The following is a 20,446-nucleotide window of genomic DNA, read 5'->3' as shown; positions in this document are numbered from 1 at the left end:
GGTGATGGTGGGTGGGTGGGTAGGTGACGGTGGCGGATGGTAGGTGATGGTGGTAGCGAGTGGGTGGTGGTAGGTGGTGGCAGGTAGGTGGTGGTGGTGGTGGTGGGTGGATGGGTGACGGTGGCGGGTGGTGGGTGGTAGGTAGTAGGTGGTAGCGAGTGGGTGGTGGTGGCAAGTGGGTGGCGGGTGAATGGTAGGCGGTGGTGGCAGGTGGATGGTGGTGGTGGCGGCGGGTGGGTGGCTGGTGGTGGTGGATGGCTGGTGGTGGCGGGTGGTGGATGGTGGTGGCAGGTGGGTAGTGAGTGGTGGTGGCGGGTGGTGAATGGTAGTGGCGGGTGGTGGGTGGTGATGGGTGGATGGCTGGTGGGTGGTGGTGGTGGTGGTGGTGGTGGTGGTGGCGGCGGCGAGGGGTGGGTGGTGGTGGCGAGTGGGTGGCAGGTGGGTGGTGGTGGCGGGTGGTGAGTGGTGGTGGCAGGTAGGTGGTGGGTGGTGAGTGGTGGTGGCAGGTGGTGGTGGGGGGTAGGTGATGGGTGGTGGTGGCGGAAGACGGTGGTGGAAAATGGTGGCGGGTGGTGGCTAGTGTTAGGTGGTAAAAAAAAAAAAAAAAACTCAAAACTCAAAATGGAAACACATTTTTTAAGTTTACATTTTTTGGCCAAATTTATAAACTGAGACCACTGATTTATAAATTAAAAATTTACCAAACAAGTTTTTATTTGAGTTTTTTTAATTTTTGTAAATATAAACAGAAAACTAAAAATGTAAGTTTTACCAAACAACACCTTAAGGTTTTTGATGTCTCCGGAGAGTGGGGATGGTTTAGCTTTCATTATGGTTCTAGTTGCGTAATGTGTTCGACGGTGGTTCATTCGGTGGTTCATTCGGGTTGTTGAGTGAGAACAGAATTAGAAATTTGGGTTTTGAATTTGATTTTTTTTTTTTTTTTTGATATCCGAGTGTCCGGGCTAGCTTTCACGCATCTCGACTAATCTCGGGACCCTGAAGTTAACGACCGGGCAAACCTCCAATGACCCTAAGGTGTGACTCAAACTCAAGACCTGTGGGTTTTGAATTTGATACATTGATGGATCACAATGTATGGCGATTCAAATGACAATTGTGCTGGCATTGATGTCAATAGTCTCGTTTCGTTGAAAGTGACCAATGTATCATCAGTCAATTGAATGTCTTTGATGGTGGTTCTCTTTTGTTATCTAATGTCTAATAAATTCTATAATTATTAACGATATTTTTCCATAATCATTATTAAAAATATCATTAATTATTAATTTTCAACGATAGCTTGAGAAATTTGTCACAAAAACCTCACTTAATTACAAGTTTTAGCGACAATTTAAAAAAATCGTCACAAAAAATGTCACTAATTTTCAAATTTCAACGACAGTTTGAAAATTTTGTAACAAAAAATGTTAATAATTGTAAATTTTAGTAACAATTTATAAAAATCGTGATAAAAAATATCACTAATTGTTAATTTTTAACGACGTATGTAAAAAAACAGTCACAAAAAAAAATATTTCTAGTGATTAACTTTTAATATTTTACTAAGACTAAATTTATCCTTATTACGATGACTTTAGCGTATGATTTTGCAATCTCAATCAACTGTACAAATTACATTATTGAATTTGAACTAAATTCACTTCATTTTGTAACCGGGCATTATTTCATTCCTCTGTTGATAATTGGATCATCAACAACCAAAAATTAAAATTAAGAAAATAACCCAGTCAATGAACTACAAAACTATCACAATTCGGATTTGAAAATCTCCAAATAGATTTTCATCAAATTTCAGTTTCTACAAATTTTATTAGTTGCTCACACGCGTAGCAAGAAATCTTCACACCACCATCATCATCATCATCACCCATGTGCTCTGTATAGAGGATTAGTGGATGGTCATGGCTGAAGTGCTCAAGCTCCATCTCTCTCTTTCTTTCTCTGTCTCTTCTTCTTTTCTTTTTTTTTCTTTTTTTTTTCTTCTTCCTCTTCTTTATGTCTGCCTCTGCCTCTCTATCTTCGTGATTACAATTAAATTATGATTATGTTGATAAATTACAGATTTCTTTAGACTTTAATGGCATACAAATTTCTCTCTCGAAAAATTATAAAAATCTATATTATATAAACAATATTCTCTACTATCTAATTATATTAAACTTTGGGCGAAGTTAACCTAACCAAGACCCTATCAACTCTGACCCATCGTTATAAAATAATCATAATAGAAAATTTAATATTTGAATGTAACATGTCATCATGCACACATGCGTGTATTAATAAATTATAACACATGATTAAGTGAACCCCCGCCTATTAATCATAATCACTCATCCATGTCATTATTGTAGCTTCTATATAATTTTCATGTCATTATAGCGGATTGAAATCTATACATAGTAAATAGATGGTGATGACATATTATTGGTTAGCAATACCATGTATGCATGATAACTTACTGTTATAATGATATATTTTTTTCATATAATTAGTGCAAGTGTTTCCTATGTCTATGTTGCATAAAAATAAATTAAAACAAAGATTTATAGTACAATTTTTATACTGTCCCACTAATTTACAATTTGTCATAATTTTTCCATCTTCAAACTCATACCATCATACCCAAATTCAAACTTCGCTTAAAACTTCGATAAAGACTCAAACTTTGAGTCTACACTCGCTCGCTATGACGATGCCAACTCATCCGAACAAATTAAATGGATTTTTGAGTTTAAGCTCCAGGCGAGTCATCAAGCTAGTTGAAGGAAATCCCAGAAAAATGGTGTCTTTTTGGACTTGTTTAAGGTTTTCGATGTCTCCGGAGAGTGGGGATGGTTTAGCTTTCATTATGGTTCCAGTTGCATAATGTGTTCGACGGTGGTTCATTTGGGTTGTTGAGTGAGAACAGAATTAGAAGTCTGGGTTTTGAATTTGATACATTATTGATGGATCGCATGTGTTGGTATTGATGTCAATATTCTCGTTTTATTGAAAGTGACCAATGTTTCTGTGTGGGTGAAAATCTGACCACACTGCCTGCTTAGTGATCAACTGGAGAGCACAGGCAGAATAGATGGCTTCAACAACCTGAAACAGAAAGAAAAGGCTCCGGCGGTGGTTCTTCCACCCGGGGGCACTCCGACGATCAAGTCAGTATATCTCTCAAAGATATTCAAGTGCAAAACTTAATACTCAAAACATAAATTGCATACCTTAGACCCACGGGGGTGCCTCTCTTTTATAATATACTCAATCCAAGTCCTACTAGAAGTATGACTTCTATGAACTCCAATTTAGTGTTTACTCTGGACTCTTTAAGAGATAAAGATAAACTCCCTTAAGAGTTTTATCTTGGTTAAGTCCCCTCTTTGTCTTAGGACTCTTGTCCCTTATCCGCTTATCTCGGATTCCGATATCTTCGGGGATAACCTCGGCAACTCCGAGATCATCTCGGCTTAACTATGACGACACGTGGCACCTCGGCTGACACGTCGGCGTCACCATGCCACGTGTTGGTATTCAGAAAATATATCCCCACAACTGCCCCCTAGGTTCTATTACCTCGGCATTCTGAGGTGATGGAACCTATATCGACATTTCAACATTTCTTTTCTGAGTAATGGCTCAAAAACTGTTTAGCCGAGATAATCCTTTTCCAGCCGACGTGTTCTCTTCGGAGAACAAGGTTTCGAACGTACTTTCCCACGCGTATGAGCTGTCATGCATATCTAACCATTCCTTTTCACGTGTTTTGTCTTCATTGGAGCGTGTCTGTGACGCGCCTGAAAGCTGTCTATCATTTGTTTGCGCCGTCTGACGCCTGCGTTGCTCCAGGCATAATAATTGCCCTAATTTTGCCGCCGTTTCAAATTTTTGACAAAACTCCTCTTTGTCTCTATTTTTCCTTCACTTTTTCATTCTGATTTCTTGCTTTTTCTCTCTCCGAAAGCTCTTTCTTCTTCGAATCTGCCATTGCTTCGATCTCTCTTCTGGAACTGTCCTTTATCTCCCATTCTTGCGAAGCTTTCTTTGCTGTTATAACTGGTTTCTGAGCTCGGCGAACATTGCCCCAGCTTCATTTGTTCTGGTAAGATTCTTCCATTTCATTCTTAACTCTCTCTATGTGCTTCCATCTGCCTGTTGCTATTATTGCTTTTGTTCAAAGCCTTGGATCTGTTTGTATCTTGAATCATGGCTATATCTTGAACACTTGCATTATTTTATCACTTTTTTTTTTTTTTGCCACTATTCTTGATTTTTTTTACTTCTGTATTTCTTTTGTTTCTGAGAATCATACCTCTGTTCTTTGATTCTGAAGCGTCGCCTTTGTTTTCTTGTTTAGATCTGTGCCTTCGATCTTGATCTTTATAGTTCTTTGGCTTGGGAGCTGTGTGTAGAACCTTCAATTTTTAGGAAAAACTGAAACAAGCCTTATCAGTCCTTTCCTAGGTCTTTGCCGAGGTTCTTGCAACCCTTTAAAACGCCCATCTTTTGAAACACATTTTAAGCTGACATAATGGGTATGTGGAGGCATAGGGTAAATACCCCAACAAAACTTGAATACTTTAGGCAGGAATTCTCTATCCCAGCCAATGTTCATCTTAAGCTAGCTGGGGATAATGATACCATTATGCCCACAGACCATACGATGCCATTTCCTATAGTAGCTTTCACCGAATGTGGACTTCGGCTTCCACTTGATCCCTTGTTTCGTGAAGTTCTTCATTTCTACAGGCTGAACCCCATGCAACTTACTATCAACTCCTACAGAGTGATTAACGGTATTATAGCTTTAGCTAGGCAGGAGAATCTTAGAATCACCCTGGCTGACCTTCAGTACTGCTATACCATGTGTCCCCTTAACCTGAAGGATAGGGGCTTCGTTTATTACCTTAAGCCGAGATCTACCCAGTTTAAAATTGTAGCCGACCTTCCAGACTCCAACAAGGGGGCTGGAGATGACTTTGTTATTGCGTCGGGAAATTGGGAGTTTGGCCCAGACGAAGATGTCCACCTCTACCCTCTTCCTCGAACAATTACAGAGGGCAAGGGTAAGAGCCCTGAGCCAATACTTAGTTGTTTTTTATTCAAGTCTTTAATACTTTCTGTTTCTGACGTCTGTTTCTTTGTCCTGCAGATCTTCATCAGCCACCGAAAAACTTCCGTCAATCCTTCTTCCCAGGAACAGATCTGAAAAAACTCCTTGACCTTCCAGTCCATAAACGAAAAGCCCCACTGTTACTAAACTTCATCCCTACATATAAATCCACTTTGCCCGACATCCCAAAAAGGAAGAAAAAGAGTCTCTCTCCACCTACTGCTACAACTGTAACCGTTTCTTCATCCCGAACAGATCAAGGATCCACCTCTGACCCAGCCGATCTTGCATCAACTTCAGCCCCCTACTTAATACCAATTCCAGAGCGTAAACGTCGACGAAGACTTGTAAAGACTGCCGAGATGGTTCGTCCAAGGCCTGTCGTTCAAGATCTTCTTGCCGATCTTCCAACTGACGCCGAAGCTGTACCAACGCAATCAATGCCCCCACCAAAGCCAAAGAGAGTTAAAAAGGCTCAGCCCAAGGCCAAGGCTACAGATGCCGAAGCTGAGGATGCTTTGCCTATTTCTAAACTGGCAGAAAGCAAAAAATCAACCTCTGCTTCTACCAAGAGGTCTGCTGAGGGCCAACCCTCAGGCTCTACACAATCAAAGAGGCCAAGGTCATCGTCCGCGACGACCTCGGCGTCAAAGAAGCCCGACGTTCCATGGGCTCCTGAACTAACTCTGGAGGATAGGCCCATCATGGCCAGTGAAAGTGCCGACGATATTAACGTTGGTGTCGCCCTCAGCACTGCTCTTCTTCTTCCGAAGGATTTGAACTGAAATGCTGAGCTTAGTGAGTATGAGAATTACGCTCTTATGCTCCAACACTCCGTTCAAGTAAGTGTTCCTGTCTGTACTTGTGATTCTTCTTTCTTGTTTCTTACTGAGAATATTTTCTAATACTTCTGTTTTTTTTTCAGGCCATCCAACACGCCCATTCATTTTCAATGCAATCCTTTGAAAATCGGCAAAGGTTGGTTGATATGAAGAGGGAAGCATCTTCCATGAAGAAAGAAATCAAATCTCTTGAATCAATGATGAAAAAATTGGAAGATCAGGCCGAGGCGGCTACTAAGGCCCAAACTTTAGCTCTTGAGAAGGCCGAATCCGCTGAGGCCGTGAAAAAAGTTGTTGAGGCCGAGAAAAGAGATGCTGAGGCTAAGAAGGCCCAAGCGGAGAAAGAACTTCAGCAAGCTCTGGCCACCAAAGAGGCCGAAGTCAAAGAGGCCGACGAAAAGGCCTATGCCCAGGGCATGGCCGACGTCGCAGAGGATTATAAACTTCAAGTCAGGCAGGCATGCAACAGGGGATTTTCTCTTGGTTGGATGTCCCTGATAAAGAAGCTTGATCTTCCTGCTGACTCGCCATTGCGCCAGGCCGCCGCTATTCCTTTACCATTTCCTCCACCTCCACCTGTAGGCGAATCAGAGTCTGAGGCTGATGCCGAGGATGAAGATAAGGAGACCAATGAAGAAGCCTTGGTGAGAAAACCCAAGGATGCCGTCGAAGCCAAGTCCCCTCCTCCACCCGAGCAAGTTACGGACTTAACCTTGGATGAGGAGGGTGATGAGGTTGAGGAGGCAGCCAAGGAAATTGTTGTTGAGCAGCTATCGTCCGATCTTCTTTTGGTAGAAAGAAGTGTTGAGAAAACATTAGCAGAGATTGATGCTGAGATACAAGCGGAAAAAGTGGCCGAGGAGGTTTTTCTAGAATCGTCCGAGGTCCCAATCCCTGTAGCTGCTAGTACTGAAGAGTCTTGATAACGTCTTTTGTACTTTTCTTTAATTTCTAGACAATGTAAAACTCCTTTTTATGGCCGACGTAGCCTTTTCAATATGTAACTGCAACTGTTCTTTTTACAGACGTTTTTAATCTTGTGATGTTCTGTTGATTGCTTCTGTCATGGTTCTATACTTAGAAATTTTCCTTTGTGCAATCTTCTCGGGGTTACATACCTCGGGTATAACTGCAAAACTTTTACTTCGGCAAGATACTGACCTGCAAACCTTGCATAAATTTTAACAAGTATAAAACATATACAACTCAATGTAAACTTTGCAGGCTTCTTCTCAAGTTTTAATAAGTATTAAACAGTGATCTCGGTTTATCCTACTTGTAAATTGCTACAAATTTCAACAAGTAGTAAACAATATACTTAGCTTTTACTTCAACCTGTAAATTTTTGTATACCTCAGCGGGTGATCATATGTCGGTCTTAACATAAACTTGTAAATTGCTACAAATTTCAACAAGTGTTAAGCATCTTCCTTAGGTTTAAGCAACCCATATATTGCTATGAGAACTTAGGCAATAACCTCGGCTTAACTTCAACTTGTAAATTGCTACAAATTTCAACAAGTGAAGATAAGGAATCAGCTTAATTCCAACTTGTAAATTGCTACAAATTTCAACAAGTGAATTAAGGAATAATCTCGGCTTAACTTCAACTTGTAAATTGCTACAAATTTCAACAAGTGAAGATAAGGAATCAGCTTAATTCCAACTTGTAAATTGCTACAAATTTCAACAAGTGAATTGAGGAATAATCTCGGCTTAACTTCAACTTGTAAATTGCTACAAATTTCAACAAGTGAAGATAAGGAATCAGCTTAATTCCAACTTGTAAATTGTTACAAATTTCAACAAGTGAATTAAGGAATAATCTCGGCTTAACTTCAACTTGTAAATTGCTACAAATTTCAACAAGTGAAGATAAGGAATCAGCTTAATTCCAACTTGTAAATTGCTACAAATTTCAACAAGTGAATTAAGGAATAATCTTTTTCTTTGTCCCCAATGTGAACCTGAGTTTGACTTGGGTTTACATTAATTATGTCTTCAATAAACATCAATGCATAACTTTCTCAATCATATGTGTTGCAAGAATTCTGGAAAGACTTTATTGATGATATCGGCCAAAATATGATGTACATCTAATGATAGAAAAATTTCAAATTACAAGTATTCCAAGGTCTGGGCAATGCTTTGCCCTCATTGTCCTCAAGCCGATAAGCTCCATTGCCTAATACTGAAGTGATTCTGTAGGGTCCTTCCCAGTTTGGGCCAAGCTTGCCTTCCCTGGGATCCTTCTTGTTCCCGACGACTTTTCTCAGGACTAGGTCGCCGACTTGAAAATCCCTTGGATTGACCTTCTTGTTGTAAGCTCTGGCAAGCTGTTGCTGGTATACTGCAAGCTGAATTGCAGCTTTCTCTCGTCGTTCTTCCAACAAATCTAGATCTCGGGCTAAGAGTACGTCATTGGTGCCATTCTCTACTCCCTGGGTTCTGATCCCTGGGATGCCGATCTCCAATGGGATGACTGCTTCTGTGCCATAAGCCATGGCAAAGGGGGATTCTCCTGTTGATCTTCTCGGCGTAGTCCGATATGCCCAAAGTACGTTGGGCAACTCGTCTACCCACTTTCCTTTTGCTGCCTGCAGCCTCTTCTTTATTCCATCCAGTATTACTTTGTTGGATGCCTCTGCTTGCCCATTGCTTTGAGGAAAACTTGGTGTTGAGAAATAATTCTTGATTTTGAATTTTGCACAAAAGTTCTTGCTGTCAAACTGTGTTCCGTTGTCGGCAATTATTGCTCTTGGAATCCCAAATCTGGTGATAATGTTTCTCCATATAAAATTCTTGACGTCCACATCTCGGATTTTGGCAAGAGGTTCTGCCTCTATCCATTTTGTAAAGTAGTCTGTTGCTACTAGCAAGTATTTTCTCTGTCCAGTGGCCTGGGGAAGTTGTCCAACCAGATCCATGCCCCATTGGGCAAACGGCCAAGGGCTGGATACTGGGTTCAGGTCAGCAGCTGGCTGATGTATCAAAGGTGCAAACCTTTGGCATTGTTCACACTTCTTCACATAGGCTTCGGCATCCTTTTGCATGTAGGGCCACCAATACCCCTGGGTAATGGCCCTGTGGGCTAATGATCTGCCCCCAGCATGGCTTCCACAAATTCCTTCATGAATTTCGTAAAGAAAATCTTCAACCTGCAAAGGGTGTACGCACCTTAAAAGCGGCCCAGTGAAGGACCTTCTGTAGAGATGGCCTTCTGCTGTTAGACTGAATCTGGCCGACTTCAGTCTGATTTTATGTGCTTCCTTATGGTTTTCTGGTAGCTTCCCCTCTTTTAGGAATGCAATGATTGCATCCATCCAGCTTGGTCCCAAGTTTACGCACATTGCTTCTTGTTCGGTGCTCTGTTTATCTATGCTCGGGGCCGACATGTAGTCGATCATAATTGTCCTTGTTCTTCCAGTTTGAATTGAACTGGCCAGGTTAGCCAATGCGTCGGCGTGGGTGTTGTCATCTCGGCTAACTTGGAGTAATCTACAATTCTGAAATAGGGCTGCCAGTCTGATGACTTCCTTTGCGTATGCCGACATTCTTTCGTCTCTGGCTGCAAATTCTCCTGTTGACTGGTTAACAATGAGTTGTGAATCACAAAAAACAATTACCTTGTCTGCCTCTGCTACTGCTGCCAGCTTTAGCCCTGCAATTAATGCTTCATATTCTGCTTCATTGTTGGAGGCTTTGAACCCCAAACGAATGGACTGTTCAACTATTTCTCCATCTGGAGAGATCAGCAGTACTCCTGCCCCTACTCCCTGGCGGTTTGAACTTCCGTCGACGAATAGTCTGAATGAATCGCCGATGTAGATGCTGCAGGGTCTGAGCTTCTCTTTCTCTTGTTTTTTTGTCTTTGGCTGGGATCCTTTTTGCTTGTTGGGATAATTCTCATCTTGGCTCGACGGAGCCCGATATGCGATGGCTTCAGGTGTGAGTTCTGCGATGAAGTCGGCTAAAACTTGGCCCTTTATTGCTGTTCTCGGCCTAAACTCCAGGTCAAACTGGCCCAGGGTTACTGCCCATTTTGCTATCCTTCCTGTTAAGTCTCCTTGTTGCAACAAGGACTTCAGTGGGTGCTCTATTAGGACCACAATCTTGTGTGCCTGAAAGTAATGGCTCAGCTTCTTTGAAGCCATTACTAAGGCCAGCATTAATTTTTCCAGTGGTAGGTACCTTGTTTCTGCGTCGGCTAAAGTTTTACTTACATAATAAACAGCCTTTTGTTCTCCTTTTTCCTCTCGGATTAGCACTGCACTGACTGCGTGTTCTGAGACTGCTAAGTACAAAAACAGTTCCTCCCCTGGTACTGGGTTGGAAAGAACCGGAGTTGTGGTCAAGTACTTTTTTAGGTCGGTTAAGGCGGCTTCACATTCCTCTGTCCATAAGAAGTCCGTGGCTTTTTTCACCAGGTTGAAGAAGGGTCTGCACTTATCTGAGCTTCTGCTGATGAATCTGTTTAGGGCTGCGGCCCTTCCAGTAAGTACTTGAACTTGCTTTGCCGATGTCGGGCTCTGTAAGTCCAGGATGGCCTTGATTTGGTCTGGGCTGGCCTCAATGCCCTTTCTTGTTACCAGATATCCTAAAAATTTACCTGATCCAACTCCAAAGGCGCACTTTGAGGCGTTGAGTCGGAGCCGATATCTTTTGAGTATGTCAAAGACCTCTTTTAGGTCGGCAAGATGACCCTTTGATTCCTTGGTCTTTACGACCATGTCGTCGATGTAGACTTCTACTGTTTTGCCAATCAGGTGCTTAAACATCTTTGTTACTAGCCTCTGATAGGTTGCTCCTGCGTTTTTCAACCCAAAAGGCATTACCTTGTAACAGTACAGGCCTTTAGGGGTGATGAACGCGATTTTCTCCTCGTCTGGAGGGTACATGGCAATCTGGTGGTACCCTCTGTATGCATCCAAAAAACTCATCCTTTCATGTCCTGAAGTGGCGTCTACCAGTTGGTCGATTTTGGGCAGAGGAAAGCTGTCTTTGGGGCAAGCTTTGTTGAGGCTGGTAAAGTCTACACAAACCCTCCATTTGCCATTCTTCTTTTTTACTACTACTGTGTTGGACAGCCATGTTGGGTACTGAACTTCTCGGATGGCCCTGGCCTCCAGGAGTCTGTCTACCTCTTCTTCTACTGCTTCGACGTGTATCAACGTCGGTCTTCTGGCTCGTTGAATCACAGGTTTTGCCGATCTGTCGACATTCAGTTTGTGGCAAGTGACCTCGGGGTCAATGCCTGGCATTTCATAAGGTGTCCAGGCGAACACCTCTATGTTTGCCCTTAAGAAATCTTCCAGTTTTTTCTCTTGTTCTTTAGCTAAGCCTGAGCCGAGAAGAAAGAAATGCTCTTTGTCGTCCTCTTGGACGAAAACTTTTTTTAGCGCCTCTTCGCTCTTTTCGGCTGGTTCCTTCCCGACGTCTTCTAGGACCTCCATGTCCTCATCTTCAACTTCTGCGTTCCTTGGCTCCCGTATACTACAGGTGGATTTCATTGCTGTCATGGAGCAATTTTTTGCTTGTAGTTGATCCCCTCTGACTTCTTCAATCCCATGCTCTGTTGGGAACCGCAGTAGTTGATGCAACGTTGAGGGAACTGCCCCCATTGCATGCAACCAAGGCCTTCCCAAGATGATGTTGTATGGTGAGGGCGTGTCAATTACCAGGAATTCCGTCTGGATCTTCTTAGTGCCAGCTTGTACCTCCAAGCTTGTTGCGCCCAGTGGCCATGTCGGCGTTCCATTAAAGCCGACCATCGGGCCGCTGGATTGTTCTAAGTCATCAGGGTGAAGGCCTAGCTCCTTGTAACATCTGACATACATGATGTCACAGGAGCTGCCTTGATCTATTAGGATGCGTTTTACTTGGCACTCCCCAACCTGGAGGGATACTACCAAGGCATCATTATGCGGATATTGGACCAATTCCAGGTCGGCTTCAGTAAAGGCTATCATCGGCCCTTGACATTCTTCTGGCCGATGTCTCTTCTCCCCGACTTGGTAGATATGCTGTAAACGTCTTACCCTCTGGGTCTCTCCTCTGACTTCGTTTTCGTTGACCCTAGAGTGGATCACATTAACTACCCTCGGTCCTCCTACTGGTGGTAGTTGTGCTGGGGGAGGCGGTGCTGCTGGTGCTTGAGGCAACCTTGCCTGTTCTTCCCTTGTCCTGGCCTCATCGACCAGGTCCCTCAGAAGGCCTTGTCTTACCAGGTCCTCTAAGTGTGCTTTCAAGGCTCTACAACCTTGAGTTGGGTGCCCTTCTTCATTGTGGTAGGCACAACGTCTACCAACGTTTCTTCCCATGAATTCCCCTGGTGCTCTTGCCGGAGCCCTGAAATAAGGTTGATTTTGAATCTGATCTAAGACTTTATGGATTGGGATCCAGAATACCGTTGTTACCGCCTGTTTATTTCTCAACTCTGTTTCTTGTTTGGTCGGCCCATTGTTGCCTCGGCTTCGCTTCGGCGAGCCGTTTCCCTTTTCTTGCTTTATCTCTTTGTTTCCTGATGTATCTTCTTCGGCTCTGGCATACTTCTCGATCCTTGCCATGAGTTCTTCCATGCTTTTTGGCAATGTTTTTGCCAAAGACTTCCGTAGCGGGCAGTCATCTTTCAGGCTGTTCTTGAAAGACACGACCGCTACCTCTTGGTTGCATTCGGGTATTCGGTTGAACACCTCGTAGTACCTCTTCGCATAGGCCCTAAGGCCTTCTTCCTTGGTGATTCTTAGAGCCATCAAAGCATCAACCCTCAGGGGTTGCAGCTTGTTGGTCACGAACCTGGCCACAAACATCTCGGCCAGGCCTTCCCATGTCTTTATGCTTCCCTTTGGTAATTTATGAAACCAATCAGATGCAATTTCCCCAAAGGATGAGGGGAATACTTGGCAGAGCAACGACTCGTTCCCGCTATATAACGCCATTGAATTTAAGTATAGTCCAACATGAAAGTTTGGATCTGACTTGCCATCATAAATTTGGAACCTTGGCATGTTGAATCTCTTTGGTGGTTCGAATTTGTCCAGTTCCACCGAGAAGGCTGTCTTCGGCTTTACCGGGGAATTTACCTCGGCTTCAACATTCTGCTGCCTTCTTTTGAGGTAGTCCCTCAGGTCTTCTTTGCTCCTTCCTGGAGCTCGGCTGTCTATGGATTTTAGTCTTTTTGGTACACTGCTTTCGTCCTCGTGGTGGGCCCGTTTGGATCTTTCTCCATGGGTTGTGTCAAAGCAGAGTGCTTGCCTTTGAACATGCCGATGTTCTTTGGGCTCTGGATTCTTCGTGTGGTGCATCCTTCGGGACTCCTCTTGCCTCGGCTCTTCTTGTCCGACTTCCCTGGAAGGCCGGTGAGAATACCTTCCGCTCCTGGTATGCTGAGGGACGTCGGGGATTGTTTTTCTTCCGCCCTTCTAGGCGTTGGTTGCTGGCATCGGCGTATCTTGCAGCGGGTATGGTGGCTGCATAACATTATTCTGCATCATGAAGTTGACGACTGACTGAAGGTCTGCCAACTTGTTCGCCAATTCTTTTACTTCCTCATCCCTCCGTAGGCATCTGTCCCTCCATACCTGGAGGTTATCTTCATTGTAGTACTTTCCTTGGTCTGTCCTTTTTGACATGTCACCCTCCTGGATGTCGTCTTTCTCTCTGTGACCCTGGTTATGGACTTCTGTATTGTGGTTGTCTCCTTCAATGTCAAGGTCAATTAGTCTGCCACTCCCAGCGGGAGCGTCATCCCCAATATTTTCCTGCTGTCCGTTACTGGCCATCTATTCTTCCTTCGTTCCCACAGACGGCGCCAAATTGTATGGGTGAAAATCTGACCACACTGCCTGCTTAGTGATCAACTGGAGAGCACAGGCAGAATAGATAGCTTCAGCAACCTGAAACAGAAAGAAAAGGCTCCGGCGGTGGTTCTTCCACCCGGGGGTACTCCGACGATCAAGTCAGTATATCTCTCAAAGATATTCAAGTGCAAAACTTAATACTCAAAACATAAATTGCATACCTTAGACCCACGGGGGTGCCTCTCTTTTATAATATACTCAATCCAAGTCCTACTAGAAGTATGACTTCTATGAACTCCAATTTAGTGTTTACTCTGGACTCTTTAAGAGATAAAGATAAACTCCCTTAAGAGTTTTATCTTGGTTAAGTCCCCTCTTTGTCTTAGGACTCTTGTCCCTTATCCGCTTATCTCGGATTCCGATATCTTCGGGGATAACCTCGGCAACTCCGAGATCATCTCGGCTTAACTATGACGACACGTGGCACCTCGGCTGACACGTCGGCGTCACCATGCCACGTGTTGGTATTCAGAAAATATATCCCCACAGTTTCGTCAGTCAATTGAATGTCTTCGACGGTTGTTCTTCTTTGTTATTTATTATTGTCTAATAGGCTCTATAATTAGTAACGATATTTTTCATTAATCGTCATTAAAAAATTTTACTAATTATTAATTTTCAACGACAGTTTGAGAGATTTGTCACAAAAACCTCACTTAATTACAAGTTTTAGTGACAATTTAAAAAAATCGTCACAAAAATGTCACTAATTTTCAAATTTCAACGACAATTTAAAAAATTCGTCACAAAAAATATTAATAATTGTAAATTTAACGATAATTTATAAAAATCATGACAAAAAAATGTCACTGATTGGTAATTTTTAGTGACATATATAAAAAAAACCGTCACAAAAAAATTTATTTGTAATGATTAACTTTTAATAGTTTACTAAGACTAAATTTCAATAGGAGTTAATGATAATTAAATTCAATTATTAAGACCTATTAATTTATCCTTATTATGATCTAACTTGGGTGTATGATTTTGCAATCTCAATTAACTCTACACATTATATTATTGAATTTGAACTAAATTCACTTTATTTTGTAAACGGATATTATTTCATTCCTCTATTGATAATTGGATCATCAACAGCCAAAAATTAAAATTAGAAAAATAAACCAGTCAATGAACCGCAAAACCATCACAATTCGGACTTGAAAATCTCCAAATAGATTTTCATCAAATTTCAGTTTCTACAAATTTTATTTTTTTGAGAAGGAACAACGGTAGAGGAAAAAAGAACAAAGTGGACATTCATAGTACATATGCGAATCGTTTCGGAAACATTTGCCACATTGGCTGCATGGTGATTGAATAGCACTATTCACCATGGGATTCCGCCACGTCTGAGAAAGTGCGGGTTATGGTGATGGAATTTAATGGTCCTCCTATACTTGACATTTGGATTCCAATCAATGTGACGGATGCATAGTGTATGAAGAGATTGATCACAAATGACACAATGATAGAACCATAATTTTGGATTTATTTCCCCTTCACAAATCTCACAATAGTACTCCTCATCCACGTTCAGGTCTTATTCAGATTGCAAGGGTGAATGGGTGTTTATCGTATCTGTGACTAATGGTACCCAGCAAAAGAGCACACCCAACACAAATATTCAGATTGCAAGGGTCACATACAAATGCAAATCAATGATAAACATCATTATAGGCACCGCATCTAACATACCATGTTTGCCTTAGAGCGAGGTGTCTGATAATGCGTGGTAGGGATGCACACTTACAATCGATGGAGTATATGCAGGTAGTACACTTGAAAGGGCCGAGATTCGAGTTCTTCACGGCGTACATGGCGGCAAATCAGATTTCTAATGAGGCTAAAGTAGTGGTGAGATTGTTGATTGTGGCGAAGCTCAGCCAGAATTTGGGGGTTTTGGGGCGTAAAATAGTGAGATCGATGGCGATGAAAAGGGCGGTTTGGAGGACGAAGCAGAGGGCAATTATGATTATGTGTTTTGTGGATTTTTTTCGAATTTATTTTTACCTTGATTTTGGTAACAAATAATAACAAATATTTGTTTTGAAATATGGGTTGTAAAATGTATTGCAAGTGCTTGTAAAAATATCTCATTTAATATAGTTGGTATGAATTTTGGGTTGTATCATGTACTTAGTATTTAGTTTAAAATGTGGGTTTGTAAGATGCACTCGAAGTGCTTGTAAAAATGTTTGACTGAATGTAGTTGTTTAACTTTTGAAGCTTTCAGATTGATCAATCCTAGTTTACCAAATTTAGGATATTTTTTATTATATCGTGCGTGTAAATCAAGTGGTAGCAAATGCATGTTCAACTTTTTCGTTTACAGCAACATTTGAGTGATCTCTTGTGATTTTTTTGGCCTCCAATGCTGCTTTCATTTAATTTTCATCAAAAAATATGAAAGATATTTCAATTTGAGGTAAGGCCGTGGCTTTCCAATTCATAGGGTAAGTTTTAATTTAAGTTATTATTATTAAGGCTTTGGCTGATTCAACTATGGAATTTGAAAACTAATCATGCTTATTGAAGTATTCAAATTGGGCATCCACCGCCGGGGGGGGGGGGGGGGGGGGGGGGGGGGGGGGGGGGGGCAATGTTGTGCTCTTGTTTCTGAATGATGGTTCCAGGAAGTTCGCTTATTTATGTGATATAAGTTAAAACCAAAGACATGCAAACTCAGGTACTTGGCAATGAAACATGCTTATTTCTTGTGTTTTCTCATATATAGCCTTCCCACCCGACAACACAGATAAGTCAGCATACATAAAGAATGATGGAAAGGTAAGGAAAAATTGAAAGATTGCCAAAGCAGCAGAATTCACAAAAAAAAATTGGTGTTTTGAGGGATGCCTTTAGTTTCCAATGGTGAGGAACTTGTCAACCAAAATGAAACAATTATATTCAATCAAACTTTTTTACAAGTACTTGGAGAGTGCATCTTACAAACCCAGATTTCAACCTAAATACTAATTACATCATACAACCCAAAATTCACACCAACTCTATTCAATGAGACATTTTTACAAACACTTGCAATACATCTTACAACTCATATTTCAAAACAAATATTTGTTATTATTTGTTACCAAAATCAAAGTAAAAATAAATCCGAAAAAAAAAACCAAAAAACACATAATCATCATCGCCCTCTGCTTCATCCTCCAAACCGCCCTCATCATCGCCATCAATCTCACTATTTTATGCCCCAAAACCCCCAAATTATGGCTGAGCTCTGCCACAATCAACAATCTCACTACCACTTTAGCCTCATTCGAAATCTGATTTGCCACCATGTACGCTGTGAAGAACTCAAATCACGGCCCCTTCAAGTTCTATGACACCTATATTACTTTCTCGTATAAGGGAAAACGAATTAGAGAGAGTCGAATCCGTGAGTTGAGAGCTAATGCTTTGTCGATGAAAGATGTGAGCTTGAAGTTGAATACACTTCTTCTTGTTCTTCATCTGAGTCTATTTTGAATTTGGTTTTGGATATTGGTTCAGGTCAGTGAGTTCACAAACGTTTGGAGGAAGAAGGGCCAAAAAAAAAAAAAAAAACCCTCCAAAACGACGTCGTTTTGGAGCATGGCAGGAAGCACTGCAGGAAACAACAGCAGAGGATCCGGACTCTTGCTTTCTAGCCACAACTTTATAATTACTTCAAGATATTTTTCAAACAAATAGTTTAAAGACTTTTCTAATGATTAAGACTTTCTAATTTTTTTAATCAAATTAATTATTTTATTTTTTAATTAAAATAATAAAAAATTTGTTAAATTTTAACACCATTAAATTAAATATCAAGTTACTTATTTTATTTTTGATAGTTTTAGATCAATAAATATAGCTAATAGACTAATAGTTTCGGTTAGACATATATTTATAAAAAAATATTATTTATGATATTTTGGAGGTAGTCATAGATAATTGAGAAAATTGGTGAAAAAACAATTCTAGCAATTGTCTAAGCAACAATGATGCATCCCTCTAAACAACAAGGTTAAAACATCACATCACATGAGTCCTACATACACATTAGACCTCATAAATTAGAACTCAAAAATATTTTTGTTGTCCAAGACATTAGGTCCAATGATTTTTTTTTTTTTCCAGCAATGATTCAGAGCACTAATTTTGATGTTCTAATAGAGCACTAATGACATGGCAAGGAGAGGAAGAAAAACAAATCAAGACCAAAACATCACATCACAGTATGTAGGACCCATTATCAGCTAATTAGAGCTGGCTTTAGAGCTCAAGGATTAGACCTCCAAAGCATTTTTCTTTTTTTTGTTGGTGAGAAATTCACATTTTGTGAAATAGTTTGGTGAGAAATCTTAGACGATATTTTGTTTTCAATTTTATCCCTTGACTTTTTTTTATCTGTTTGACTTTTCGTTGATTATCTACTCAAAATCCTTTCATAATAAAACTTTAATGCATTAATGATAAGTATAAAAAAAAATTATGTAAAGTCTAACACATATCACTATTATCAAAATATACTTAATGAGTAATTTAATATTTTAAATTTAAAAATAACATAATTTTTTTATCTAGATGTCGGTTTTTAATAAAATTAATATTTTTAGAATCTTCTCATCAAGATCTATCAAACAAAATCCATGTTAACTATGGAATTCTTAAAAAATAAAAAAAAATACCGTCAAAATTTACATAAATAATAACATATTACTATAATTTATAGTAACATGTTATTCAAGTTCACAATAACATTTTACTATTATCAAAAATAGAGAACATGCTAGATGAACCAACCAAAAATACACATACACAATATTTTTAAATTTGTATAAAATAAAATAAAAGTATTTCTCGTCAAAAGAGTTCTGTGAGACATATATATGCATGACAATATTATCTAAGAAAAAAAAATTTACTCTGTTCTTATTAAATTATGCACTTCCTCCTTAGAGAGTTTACGAAGCAAAATAAATTAAATTGTAATTTTCAAAAAATAAGGATGAGTGGAGAAATTTTAACTAAATTTTCCCAAAAAAATATCTTGAAGTAATCGCAAAGTTACGGTAGCTAGATTGCAAGTAGCAAGACAGCTCCGCCCATCATAAATAGATATGAGAAAATTGTAAATCAATAATATTTTCACAAAATATTTATAAATTTTAAAAAAAAAAAAGTTAATAAAATTTATTATTGATTTGAATTTTTCTTTAGAAACATAAATTGTAATTTCCCCGATAGATATTTGGTCAACAACTATTTGTTTAAAGAATATTTTAAAAGTAAATAGTTCAAATCAGTAATATCTATTTTTTAAAATAAATATAATTTAAACATATAATTATTGATACATGATAATTATAATTTTTTGAATGAATATTGTACTTTAACAAATTTTAAAAAATAAATAGTTCGAATCATTAAAATCGAAACCAAAATAGGTCCATCAAATCCAAACGTTATGATTCTATATTTTTCATAACACTGAGAGAAAGAAAGAAATCTCAATCATATGTCTCTGTCACAAATAGTCTCTTACTTTCTACCAATACAATATATTACAATTTTTTTTTTCTCACTTCTAAATGCGTATGTAAAAAAAAAAATTAAAAACAAAAACATAATCTCAACGACAGGTTTATATAAGAACTATTTGGCGTATGTTATTGTAAGTTAAATGTTAATAATTAAAAAGTAAAAGTCAAAAGTATCTCTCCCTTAATTTTTAGATAGTCAATTTTTTTTTTTTAACTTTTTAAAGTTACTTGTACCTAATAAGTTATGAATAAAATTTGTATCAAATAGTCTGATAAAAACTATCAAATTAAAACAAATTACAATCAGCTTCTTTAAACCGCAACGAACCCCCAGTGATACAGAGCCCAAGGTTGGCGTTTCCTTTCACATAGGTTGGACCGTACTTTCAAGAACTCAACTGGGTCTAGCCCATCAGGCCTTTAAACTTCCGGTTCGGACCACTAGACCCACCCTAACAACTCGTTTGAATTTGATGGTTTAGAGAAAATAATAATAATGATGATGGAGTCTTTCCTTTCAAATCACCTTTTTGTCGAGTCTTTCCTAAATCATTTTTCTCTAGAGTAATTTTTTTATAGAATTAAAAAATTTTAAAATAATTATCAATATTATTGTACCCTCAATTTATTACTATTGTACTCTCATTCTTTGTAAAATTAAATTTTAATCATACAAAAAAACTTTATCAAAAATCACCTTAGAAAATCCGAACTCTTCTTTTGTACAATCTTCCCAATTTATCTATGAGCTTGTTTGGGAAGAAAAAGCCCTAAGCTTTTTGACTAAAATAGTCATAAAAAAACAAAATAAACTTTTTAGTCCCATAAGACAAAACATCATATTTAATCCATAATTATTATATTTTTTCTATCACAAAAGTCAAAAAAACCAAAAAACACATCTCAAACGAGATTTTTTAGTCCTAAGCTAAAATAGCCAAAAAAACCAATCCACATCCCAAACAAACCCTATGTAACCCACAATCAGAAATTCTAAATATTCCGAAAAAATAATATATTCAACATTTTATTAAAAATATAGAATAAAATTCAATGTTTATATTTTGAATCACAATCTATTTTTTCTAAGTAAAA

Source organism: Camellia sinensis, chromosome 3 (genome assembly GCF_055761805.1).
Source record: "Camellia sinensis isolate YWXY chromosome 3, ASM5576180v1, whole genome shotgun sequence".
NCBI classification, from domain to species: domain Eukaryota; kingdom Viridiplantae; phylum Streptophyta; class Magnoliopsida; order Ericales; family Theaceae; genus Camellia; species Camellia sinensis.
Note: the sequence above shows the minus strand (reverse complement) of the source record.